Source organism: Phaenicophaeus curvirostris, chromosome 7 (assembly GCF_032191515.1).
Source record: "Phaenicophaeus curvirostris isolate KB17595 chromosome 7, BPBGC_Pcur_1.0, whole genome shotgun sequence".
In the NCBI taxonomy this organism is placed as follows: Eukaryota; Metazoa; Chordata; class Aves; order Cuculiformes; family Cuculidae; genus Phaenicophaeus; species Phaenicophaeus curvirostris.
In genome coordinates this window covers 39,042,001-39,052,773 of record NC_091398.1, presented here as the reverse complement: position 1 = coordinate 39,052,773, position 10,773 = coordinate 39,042,001, and the positions used below count along the sequence as shown (strand labels likewise).

General features: G+C 38.3%; 1 long non-coding RNA gene across 3 annotated transcripts; it reads left to right on the top strand.

Annotated features, from left to right (window-relative positions):
* The first annotated feature begins 219 nt into the window (after positions 1-219).
* LOC138722988 (uncharacterized) lies at positions 220-7,150 on the top strand. 3 transcript variants are annotated; one of them, XR_011337796.1, is made up of 4 exons: positions 220-404; positions 1,043-1,225; positions 1,342-1,632; positions 7,004-7,150. It is a non-coding gene; the product is annotated as an uncharacterized lncRNA (long non-coding RNA). The 3 variants fall into 3 exon arrangements; XR_011337797.1 differs by lacking the exon at positions 7,004-7,150 and adding an exon at positions 2,609-2,705; XR_011337795.1 differs by lacking the exon at positions 7,004-7,150 and having other exon boundaries at positions 1,342-2,089.
* The last annotated feature ends 3,623 nt before the right edge of the window (positions 7,151-10,773 follow it).

Genomic DNA, 10,773 nt, shown 5'->3' with positions numbered 1-10,773 from the left:
TGTACTTGCAGGATTCACATAATATTATTTGCCATCATGATGTACTGAAAAATGCAAAAAAATATAATATTCTACATTTGACTTTTCTGAAAAATACCATCTGGTGTTATTTTTTGAGAGTCGGAGATTAGCTCTGTAATTGCTTATAGTTAGAGATAGACATTACTACATTTATTGACAATTTTATTCTCTACAATAATCTTACATTTAAATAGTGACTTTGTTCCTGAAGGATGCCAAAGTGATTAAATTGATATTCAAACTCTTTGGATCGCATCACCCACAAGTGAAATGCAGCCATCTCTGGGGTGAAATATTGCAGCTGTTTAACAATGTTCAACAGCACTCTATAACAGCTCTGGAAATGAGGAATACCTTATTCAAATGAAAACGGGGACATTTAGGTAGGTAAAATAATTATCCAAGCTGGTATTTGGCCAGGATGTTAATGGTGACACGTCTATACAAGGAAAAAGTTTACACTGAATCCTTAATAACTGTATAACTCAGGACCGTGGGTCCGCTGCTTGTCTCAGAGAGGACGTTCCCCAAGTGAAGCCCCATCACTCTTCAGAGCTGACTGAAACTCTGATGCTGTGCACAGACTGTGGAAAACATAGCTTAAGACACTCGGGTGTTTCTTGACCTCCTGGATGTAGTGCCCCAACTCTTGTGAACCCCTCCTCATGCAGAACTCCACTGTGGTATCTCTGCAGATTTGGAACCCGCAAGTGGGTCTAAGTTACCCATCAGATAACTTTGATTACCAAAATGGATCTCGGAATATTCTACCTTTTCCTTGCCTAAATTTCATCCCACTTCAGAAGCAGATGTGACAGCACCTATATTCTGATTAACTACACAAATATAGTAGTCAAAGCCTTTCCATAGACCTGTGTTGGTTGGCTTTCATCTTTTTCATGAGATGGCGATTGTGATCTAGTGGCTTATCCTATCACCTTACTATCCTGGGTTGTTGTTCTTTGTTTTAGTTGATGTATCCAAGCTGGACAAATATTTCAACAAATATTTTCTTCAACAGAGTTATGCTAAAGCTGTTGATGCCATTAGACTTTCATCATAAGTCTATTGCTCGTGAATTAAACGGACAGGACTTGAAACGTGAACTGCATCCGTCAGTCTCGGTGTAGCAATAAATTTAGCTCAGGCACATCATCAGCGTTGAAAGAAAACGTTTGTCAAAGCTAAAGCGCAAGCAACTCTGGTAAGTTATCTGCCTCTACAAAAGCTTCTGTTCTCATATATGCCAGAAGTTCCTGCTTACCCACAGTTGCCAACCACAGTATATTTTTGCACCACTCTTCTGTTTGTCATCTACAGTGCTTATTGATGTGCAATTACATCCAAGCACGTGCTCCACGACTGTGCTCTTTCTCGTTATCCAGTTGTCAGAGATGATCAAAATATCATGCCTGTGGATTTCTTCAGTACATGTTCAGCAAGCCTTTCTCTGTGCTTTCTCTAGCTGGAGCTGTCACATGAAGGAGTACAATGGAAGCATCAGTCCTCATCAGATGGACTAATTCTCCTTTACTAATTTATAATTTTACCAATACCTCCTCTGCCTTCTTGGTTTTAATGTCCTGTTGAACAGACTCCTGACTGCCTAAAGTAAGAGTTTCTCTAGACTTCACAGAAAGAATCAATACTGTCACTACAAATAAGTATGGATGACATTGAACATGGCAGGAAATTATCCTCTAAATAGAGACCTGTGAACACTGGAAACTGCCAGTGAAACCTCTGCTCTTGGCTTTGCGAGTTTTGTTTTAGATGAGTAGAGTGCGCTATATGGGAAAAGATCGGGTGTCAAAGCTGGGCACTTTTGTTGTGGGAATTAGTCACATTGCTTTCATGATGAAATCAGTTAATCAAACTTTTTGATTAAAGCCTTTTTATCCAGCACTGCTAATTGATCAATGCTGAAATTTTCTGTGAGAAAGAATTATGATACATTTCCCAACGTGCTAAAAGGTTGGAGAAATGAAATTTGTTTAAAAATACAATTTAATTTTTCTGTATAAAATTTCCCTTTGGACGTGGAAAGCCATATGGTTTTCATTATTTGGGAAGTCAAAATAGAGGGCATCCATCTTTTACTTCATCTTCTAATCTTTGAAATTGCAGAAAGGATAATTGTTGAAAGCCATTGTTTGATCACATGTGATTATTAAACTACAATTTAGCTAATAAATGTTGTTGAGGTAAACTATGTGAACCCTTGTGGTGAACTTCAGTTGAAACTGATCCTTGAAAGTGTTTGGATGATAGCATTTTACAGCTAGTGTCCTTTTTTCACCTGGAGTACCTAAACTCTTTCAAGTTCAAATAGGCTGGTCTTGTCCTCAGTTATAGGATGCCTTCTATATGCATGCTGTTTAAAATCTTCAGGCATTGAAATTGTTTCCAGTGTTGGTCTGATAAAGCCCTATATAGATTTTATATATAAAACCCTGTACTCTGAGGGAACTGGGTTTATTTTAGCCTAGAGAGAGAAGGAAGCTGAGGGGAGACCTTATCACTGTTTACAACTATCCGAAAGGAGGTTGTAGCAAGGAGGGCATCGATCTCTTCTCCCAAATGACAGGCAATAGGATGAGAGTGAATGGCCTCAAGTTGCATCAGGGCAGGTTCAGATTGAGCATCAGGAGGAATTTCTTCACTGAAAGGGTTCTCAGGCACTGGCAGAGGCTGCCCAGGGAGATGGTGGAAACACCATCCCTGGAGATGTTTAAAAGATGGGTAGATGAATTGCTTAGGGATGTGACTTAGTAGTAGGCAGGTACGTCTGGGCTTGATGATCTCAAAGTTCTTTTCCAACCTTGTGATTCTATGATTGCATGTATATTTATTTATTTTAATCAAGAATTAGAGAATACAGAGCATTTGGTTATCGTGAACATTAGGGCTATGTCTTATTTCCCAGCACCTCACTATAATTAACTCTGTCTTCTTAGGGTAACAAATCTAAAACATGGAGATTATGATTTTCTTCAGCAAATCAATGGCATGGCCAGGAATATCTCTGTTCCTCCTTCACAGCTGACATTGTACACCAAGTCAATTCACTGGAATATTTAGTTATTACAACTTGTGTAAAGAAAAGCCTGCAGGTTGTTCTGCTGTGTTTTCTTGTCGTTTTGGTGGGCTGGGGTTTTTTGGTGGTTTGGCTTTGTTACTCTCTCCACTTGTAGCAACAGCCTGTTTCCCTGCCTAGTTTCCTTCTGTTTAGGTGTGTCATCTTCAAAGCTACGTCAGATCCTCATGGCAGTGTTTGTATATTTGCTTCTGAAGTGTAAAATCAGATGTTTTGTGGGGGGAAAAAAAAGGTTCAGGTTCTGTATTTGCAGAAAAGAAAGTAGCAAAATCAAAATGGGGGATTTTATTCAAAAGAAGTCGTACAAAATGCAAATCTACTGTATGATTTTGTGATGGTTGGCGGCCAATATTTTTTATGTATTCAGTATGACAATGGCACAGTCGGCTTTTGGCTTCTTTAGGAAACAAAATGTGTACATAAACACGATGATCTCAAACGTAATGATCTGGGAGCAGAAAGTCTTTATATCCCTGTGTCACTACATGAAGATAATATGGATCCATTAATTTTGCTGCAGTGAGTTATTGCGTGAATTTGGGATTTTTGAGATTAAACACTTCAAAGGATATCAGGACCAACTATTTTTCTTGCTCTCCCTCCTATTTTAGTGATTTTTAGGAAAAAAATTCAAATGTTTCAATATGATGTTTATTGCCACCTAGCTCCAATTCATACTAGTATTTCAGAGCTAGATTCAGTAGTAAAAACTTACTCTTCAATATTTTTGTTATTTACTAGTAGATATATTAAAATATAAAAGTATTAAGAAGCAATGCAATGTTATGAAAAAAAAAAACAAACCAACAACTAGCATTTGCCTCCAAGACGATCCTTATTGCTGCAATGCAAATTATTCTTGGTGAGAGTTTGAGGGTTCTTGTCCTAAGTCTCTGCTCAGTGCTGCTAGGGCTGCAGGAAACCTCTGCAACGCTGAGCTCTGAATAGAAACTGCCATGTAAAAGCACAATATCAACATCATATTCACTGCAGAACAAAGTGTTTTCCTCCAAAGTATGCTTTCCTTTAGGAAAAAAAATTACTACCTTTTTGTTTTTACTTTCAGTTTACTGTGAGTTTCGTATTGACTTTTCTTGTAGTAGAAACCAGACATTACCTGTCTGGTGCTGCTCTGTGCAGAGGGGACTTTGTAGGAGGAAGAGTTTTCTCTTGTGGCTTCTAGAGACTCTGTCCCTTCTTGGCTTTGTACAATATTTGCAATAGGGACACTCCAGACTGTCTAAACTATATAGTTTTTAGCATCTATAATAATAAAATAATAGCAATTTTGTCAAACTAAACTAAGACAGCTTATGTGTAATATCATTTTCCTCTTTTTCTGTCTTCAGCTGCCCTTACTCCTTTATAATTACCAGTGTAGACATTTGTGAAAGCAACATTTAATCCTACAACAAGAATATAGATCTGTAGAATTTTTTTGTTTACTCTCTGTCAGTTAAAAAGAAGCTTTTGTGGTATTCTCTTCATTATTACATTAATTACATTATTTTTGAGTTATAAAAAGTAAACAGTAATTTCAGGGCAGATGAAAAATGTCATTCCACTCAAAATGAATGTTCTCAATTATAATGGGAGAGTTTTTTAGAAAGCTTTTTTTACATATATTTGAATAATATTTTCAATGAGTTGTCATTCTAAATTGAAATATAAAAATCTTATTTGACATGGAAATGGTTTACACTTCATGCTAAAAAGAATTCAGAAAAAAAATGAGGAAATTATTTTTAAACAATAACTTTACATTTTCCAGTTGACATAGGTGTGTCAAATTTAATGTTTTGTTGCAAATTATGAAGAGAAGATTTACATTTGGGACCATATTATAGCATCTATTTTAAGTAGATATTAGTGTTTTGATTGTAGGTTGTTAAAAATTGTGGCGTAATCGGCTTTTTGCTGAGAAACCTACTCCTGGTGTATTAGAAGAGCGAGACTCCTTCTAAAGGTGTAATTAATGTCTCTGCTATATTTTGCTAATTGGTAGTAAAGATTTATATTTATGTGATGTAATGCAATTTAAAATACAAGCGTGGGACACATCTGCTCAAGAATTGACCATTCTCTAGTCCCTTTTGGGTGTGGAACTGCTTTTTAGGGGTAGGCCACTGTAGAGCTGCAGATGTGGCTGTCTGAATCCTCATGACACCAGCAGAAGACCAGGGTACCTCTCAGAAGTCAGATTATGACCTTCTGTCCTTATTTTACAGATTACTATTAATTTGGAATTCAATTATTTGAACTATTCCAATACCTGAAGCGACCTTCCAATACCTGAAGGGGCTCCAAGAAAGCTGGGGAGGGGCTGTTCACAAAGGCTTGGAGTGATAGGATGAGGGAGAATGGGTATAAACTGGAGAGGGGCAGATCTAGACTAGATATAAGGAGGAATTTAATCACCATTAGAGTGGAGGCCCAGGTTGCCCAGAGCAGGGGTGGCTGCCCCATCCCTGGAGGTGTTCAGGAACAGGTTGATGGGACTTGGAGCCCCTGATCCAGCGGGAGGTGTCCCTGCCCATGGCAGGGGGGTTGGAACTGGGTGATCTTTATGGTTCCCTCCAACCTATACTATTCTATGATTCTATTTTTTAGACCCTAATAGTGAAGAAAAGGTCTGTTTTGCATTCCTGCTATTACACCACCATGTGAACCATTTGGAATGAAAATTAGGAACTAATGTAATGATCTGTGAAATTCTAACTTTTCTATGCTACTAAAGGAAAATCTGGAAAATGTTCTACCTTAACAGAGAAATAGAAATATGCAATCCTTTTGCATTTCCTTAGTAAAATTGTCTGGGGGGGGAAAAAGAACCCAAAACAAAAACACAACCACCGTTTATGCTAGGCTCGATCATGTACAAATGTATTAAAAATCTATAGAATAACTTGATAAAAAAGGAGGAAGGAATCACCTCTGGGGAAAAAAACCCCACATGAACTCTTTGAACAAACTGAATGTTTAAGATACATGTAAAAAAATTAAAAGTGTTAGTGTCATAATTTTACTATATTAGAGTGAATTTGTTTTTAAAGGGCAGAACAATAGTAATACCAAAAAAGTACCATGAAGACTGATAGGAAAAAAAAGCTCTATAAGTACCTCCAGAAATTAAGCTATTTTTAAGAGAAAGGTTTGTATGCCTATGAATGCATCTAGCAAACTGTCATGTCAGAAATTAATTTCTAAGAAAATATCCTAAAAAAGAAAAATGTAAACCTCAAGGTTTCAAGTAGAAGTTCTTAAAATTGACAAGTTTTTGGTCAGTCAAACATTTGTGTCATTGGATTTTACAGATGTGGAAGAAGAAAACTGGGGATGTTTAAGGAAACATTTCCGGTAACTCGATAGATTTCCCATAAGACTGAGGAATATTTGAATTTTTTTGTTTAATACTGTTCTCTGTTGGCAACTCTGAAGTGAATAAGATGAGTGAATCTGGAAAAAATGAGTAAGTGATGGAATTACAGGTAGGTAAATTACCATGTGTATGGAAAAAAATGCAGGCTATAGTCAACTTCAATTCACCTAAACCTCCCTTGCTGCTCTGTTTCTGATCATACTTTTTCTGGGGAAAAAGTATGAGCTTACATTATGTAGTTCCAAAGTGTAAATTAGTTTGTTTAAATGGATCACAGAATAACCAGGTTGGAAGAGACCCACCGGATCATCGAGTCCAACCGTTCCTATCAAACACTAAATCATATCCCTCAGCACCTCATCCACCCGTGCCTTAAACACCGGATGAGGGTCTGCATAGGATTAGGGTGAGACAAATAATTTGTTTTAAAGGCCCTCAAACGTACCTGTACAAATATAAAAATCTAAAATGTTAAATCATAGTTTTTATGACCATTTTCCTCAAAGTCTTATTCTTCAATAAGATAGGTAAGTCGATCCAGCCCACCTGAAGACACACTGTTCAGGGATCTATTCAACTCAGGTGGAAGGAGAACGTACCCTAGGATATGATGTGTTCTTTCTGGAGGTGTTATGAACTCAGGTTTAAATCAGCCTTGACAGAGCATTCAAAGGCTGAGGAGAGCACAAATAAGAAGCATAAAGTGAAATCTCAACACACTTACAGCTAAAATTTGTTCTTATGCAGGTCAGGTGATCCCTTACCTACACTGAATTTAATTCTTGATGTACTCACAGAGATATGTTTGAGCTAAAAGACAGTGCTGACACCAAAAAAACCCAGATTTATACAGACTGTGAAGAAACTGTGAATGTAAGTAGAAAGCTCTTACCCGTTAGAAATGTGAAGTTCCAGAATAATCTGCCTATGGTAGCAAAAACATGGTTATAAGGTGAACCTGTATTAGTTTATGAAAATAGTTATAAACTGGATATGAGAATGTGATGGATTTAATGAACCAGAAGATCTGAGAATGTGACAGATTTAATGAACCAGAAGATCCCTTTTGGTCATCACCTTTGGAAGATCAGTGTTTACATTAGTGTAAATAGAAATATTGTGTGAAACAGTTGCACATAGAAAGTTCATGCTAATATAAGTAGCGTTGGGGGTTCTTCCATTCTTGGTTTGGCACAGGTATAATTCAACAAAATACAGGCATCTGTTAATACAGTGTATGCACTGATTCGTGAGGAACTGCCTGTAAGCTCAGAGTTATCCAGATACAGTGTGTTTCGTAGCCTCAGGGTTACCAGTCATGGTACTTCTCAGATCAGTGAAGGTGCTAGAAATGCTTAAGGGCTTTGCTATTTTGGCGCTAGTTGCCGAACTGAAACCCAAATTTGAACTCTGAAGTGTTTTTCTAATGCATAGTGCCCTTGCAAATCTGGACTGTTGTCAGCTGAAATAAATAAATATGTAGTAGAAAAGCAAGACATTAATGTAGTTGCAAAGTATGCGTCTAGTTTAAATCTCACCATATAGCCTGCACGTACCTGCTGGGTTGCGATATTGCTGTCAGTTCAGAAATGCATATGACTGTTTCTTCCCTGCAGGTGCACAGCAAGTGGATAATCTGTAAGTACCTGTGGGTAGCTCCAGATGGCAAATATCTTGCTACCTTGCTGTACCTCCACCTTTCTGCTAAGTCTTTTTATGCTTTAAATACTTGTTGGCGCTCTTTAGTGGTTAGAAATATAGCCATAGCTTGATTTGAAAACACAGTATGTGTGTTTCAGAATCTGAATTTTGAATAGTTTTTCCACCGTGCTCTGCCTTTCTGCATACACAAGGAATTTGGATTTAATTGTTCAGATCTTTTAGTAGAGGTCTAAGTCCCAGAATAAGCACAAGCAGAGGGTGGAAGTCATTACACTTTCAATAGGGGTAAAAATGTTTCTAGGTGGACTCGTTTGCACAAATTGCATAGCTGTGTCTTGTTTTAATTGAAAGTTGCCAACATCTGCATTTGTAGTCTTTGTTTTGAGACACGGATACAGTTGTCTGTTTTGAAGAGCTCTGAACGTGAATGTTAGGTATTTGGAAATGCAGGTAGGAAAAACTTGTGATATTGACTTTGTTCATGTTAATTTGCCAACTACAGCAGAATTACTTCATTAGGATTATGTTTGGGAGGCAATACGTAAATTACTTTTCAATGAAAATATCTATTTAATATCTTCTACCAGAAAAGTTTAGTTTATCCGTCCAAATTACTTTCTACCATGAAAAAAGCAAAAATGTCTGCTTGAAAGCTTTTTTTTCTCTAAACAGGGGAAGTGGAATTGAAGAACCCTGCTGGGAGAGACCTCCAGCTGCAAGGGGGGAGGAAGGTGCCTGGTGACCTCCAGATCTGACCTTCCTTAGCAGTTCACCTGCAGTGCAACCAGAGAGGCTGCATGCCCACTCTGACTCACTGCAGATCTCAGTTGTAACATACTGAAGGGCCTGGTGACTCACTGTCTTGCTCAAAGGATAGATCAGGATCTTCTAAACCAGCTAAAAGTTGCTGCAATCTACTCATTGTAAGTATACTCTAAAGTTACTTGATGTAAGTGCAATTGCACTTTGAAGAGAAGGCCATAAAACCAGCCATAGTTTCTAATTGCTTAGTTATTTTACTACACAAGCTACTAGGACACCTCAGGTTTATTGTATTGAAAATATGTGCAGTGTCTTTGGATCAATTTTTCCTTTTCTATGCTGCTGGGTCAGTGAAGTGGGACCTGTGGCTGGGCAGAACACCACTGAGCTCAGTGCTCTTCCGTGTGCAGCAGGAGCCTGCTTCTGTGACCTTTATGGGAAAAATGAGTGATATTAAATATTAGGGTTTCATATTATGACTTCCTTTATGTTTGATCACTACGTAAAACAGACAGTCCCTACTGTAGTCTTAAAATCTGAATAATGGAATGCAATGAATTAATACAAGACAAGGAGTAGGTTAAATATAATCAGATTTTCCGGGGTTTCCTCTCACTGTCAGTCATTAATTACACTGGACTGTTATATTATTTCAGACATCAGTAAGATGTCTTGGAAATTATTTAAAGTGTGGTACACTTAGAAGGCTCTTCAGAAAGACTTAGGTAGCAGTTATAGATAAACACATAGAACCACTCAGGTCCCCAATCATCTGCTGCAGGAGCTGGTAGTAACTGTATTTGTGTAGCATCCTCCCTTCAATGGGACTTGACATCGGTTTCTCACTCTGCATCATGAACAGCTAAAAGGCATATCTGTTTAAGTCATTATCTGTATCATTGTATGGAGTTGGTTTTATTCACATTCTGTTGGCTTTGAAAACAAAAATCCAGCCCAGTATCACTGGGTTCCTGTGTGTGGCTTAAGGAATTACACATTCTGCCTTTTGAGAGTGTGAAATTATAGTTGTATAAAATCACCCAGCAGTTCTTTACCCCGAGTTGCATTTTATTACCCATTTCAGATATAGCCATGAGGTAACAGCTAAAAAGGTCACAGTGCAAATACATGTGCAGAATTTAGAGGAGAACTTATTCTTTCTCCAGTAAACACACACCGGATGCAAAAAGAAGAATTGGAACGTTTTCAGGAGGCAGCTCGGGCCAATACGGCGCTCATCAGGGACCATTTCAAAGATTAGTTTCTGATGTCCATAGAAGCATATTGTGTGAGCCTGCTTTTAGATAACGCGCTGTTTCTGTGCATTGCCATCTCCTCTGAAAGCGTTGCGGCTGCACAGGTCTGATTGCTGGATTTTGCAGCGTCCTGCGAGAGCTGCAAAACCTCGGCAGTGCGAGCAGCCTGGCTGCCTCTGTAAAGTGAGCCTGTAAAGCTTTATTTCCTTCTGGGAAAGAAAGCAGATCTGAATGTTGCCCAGATTTCAAATGACCTGCCCAGTACTAAACAAAGATTCAAAGGAAGAGGAAACGGGGAACGTTTCCAGAAATAAAACCTCAGGTGATCTGGTTTCTATTCTCAGCTCCGACACTCGCTTTTTTTGTCAGCCTTGATAAGCCATTTAGCTGTGCCTCTTTCCTCGTCTTTATAATAGGGATAGCAGTAGTATTGTAAAGCCAAAATCAATATTGCTAGTAAAACACTGAGGGTCATGCTTGCACAGGAGGCCCACACAAGCGCGTATGTACTGCTTAAGACCTGAAAGACCGGGCAGTTAAGTCCTCCACTGGGACCAGGTGTCCTTAGCCCAGATATAGAGGATGAGGGCAGAGGG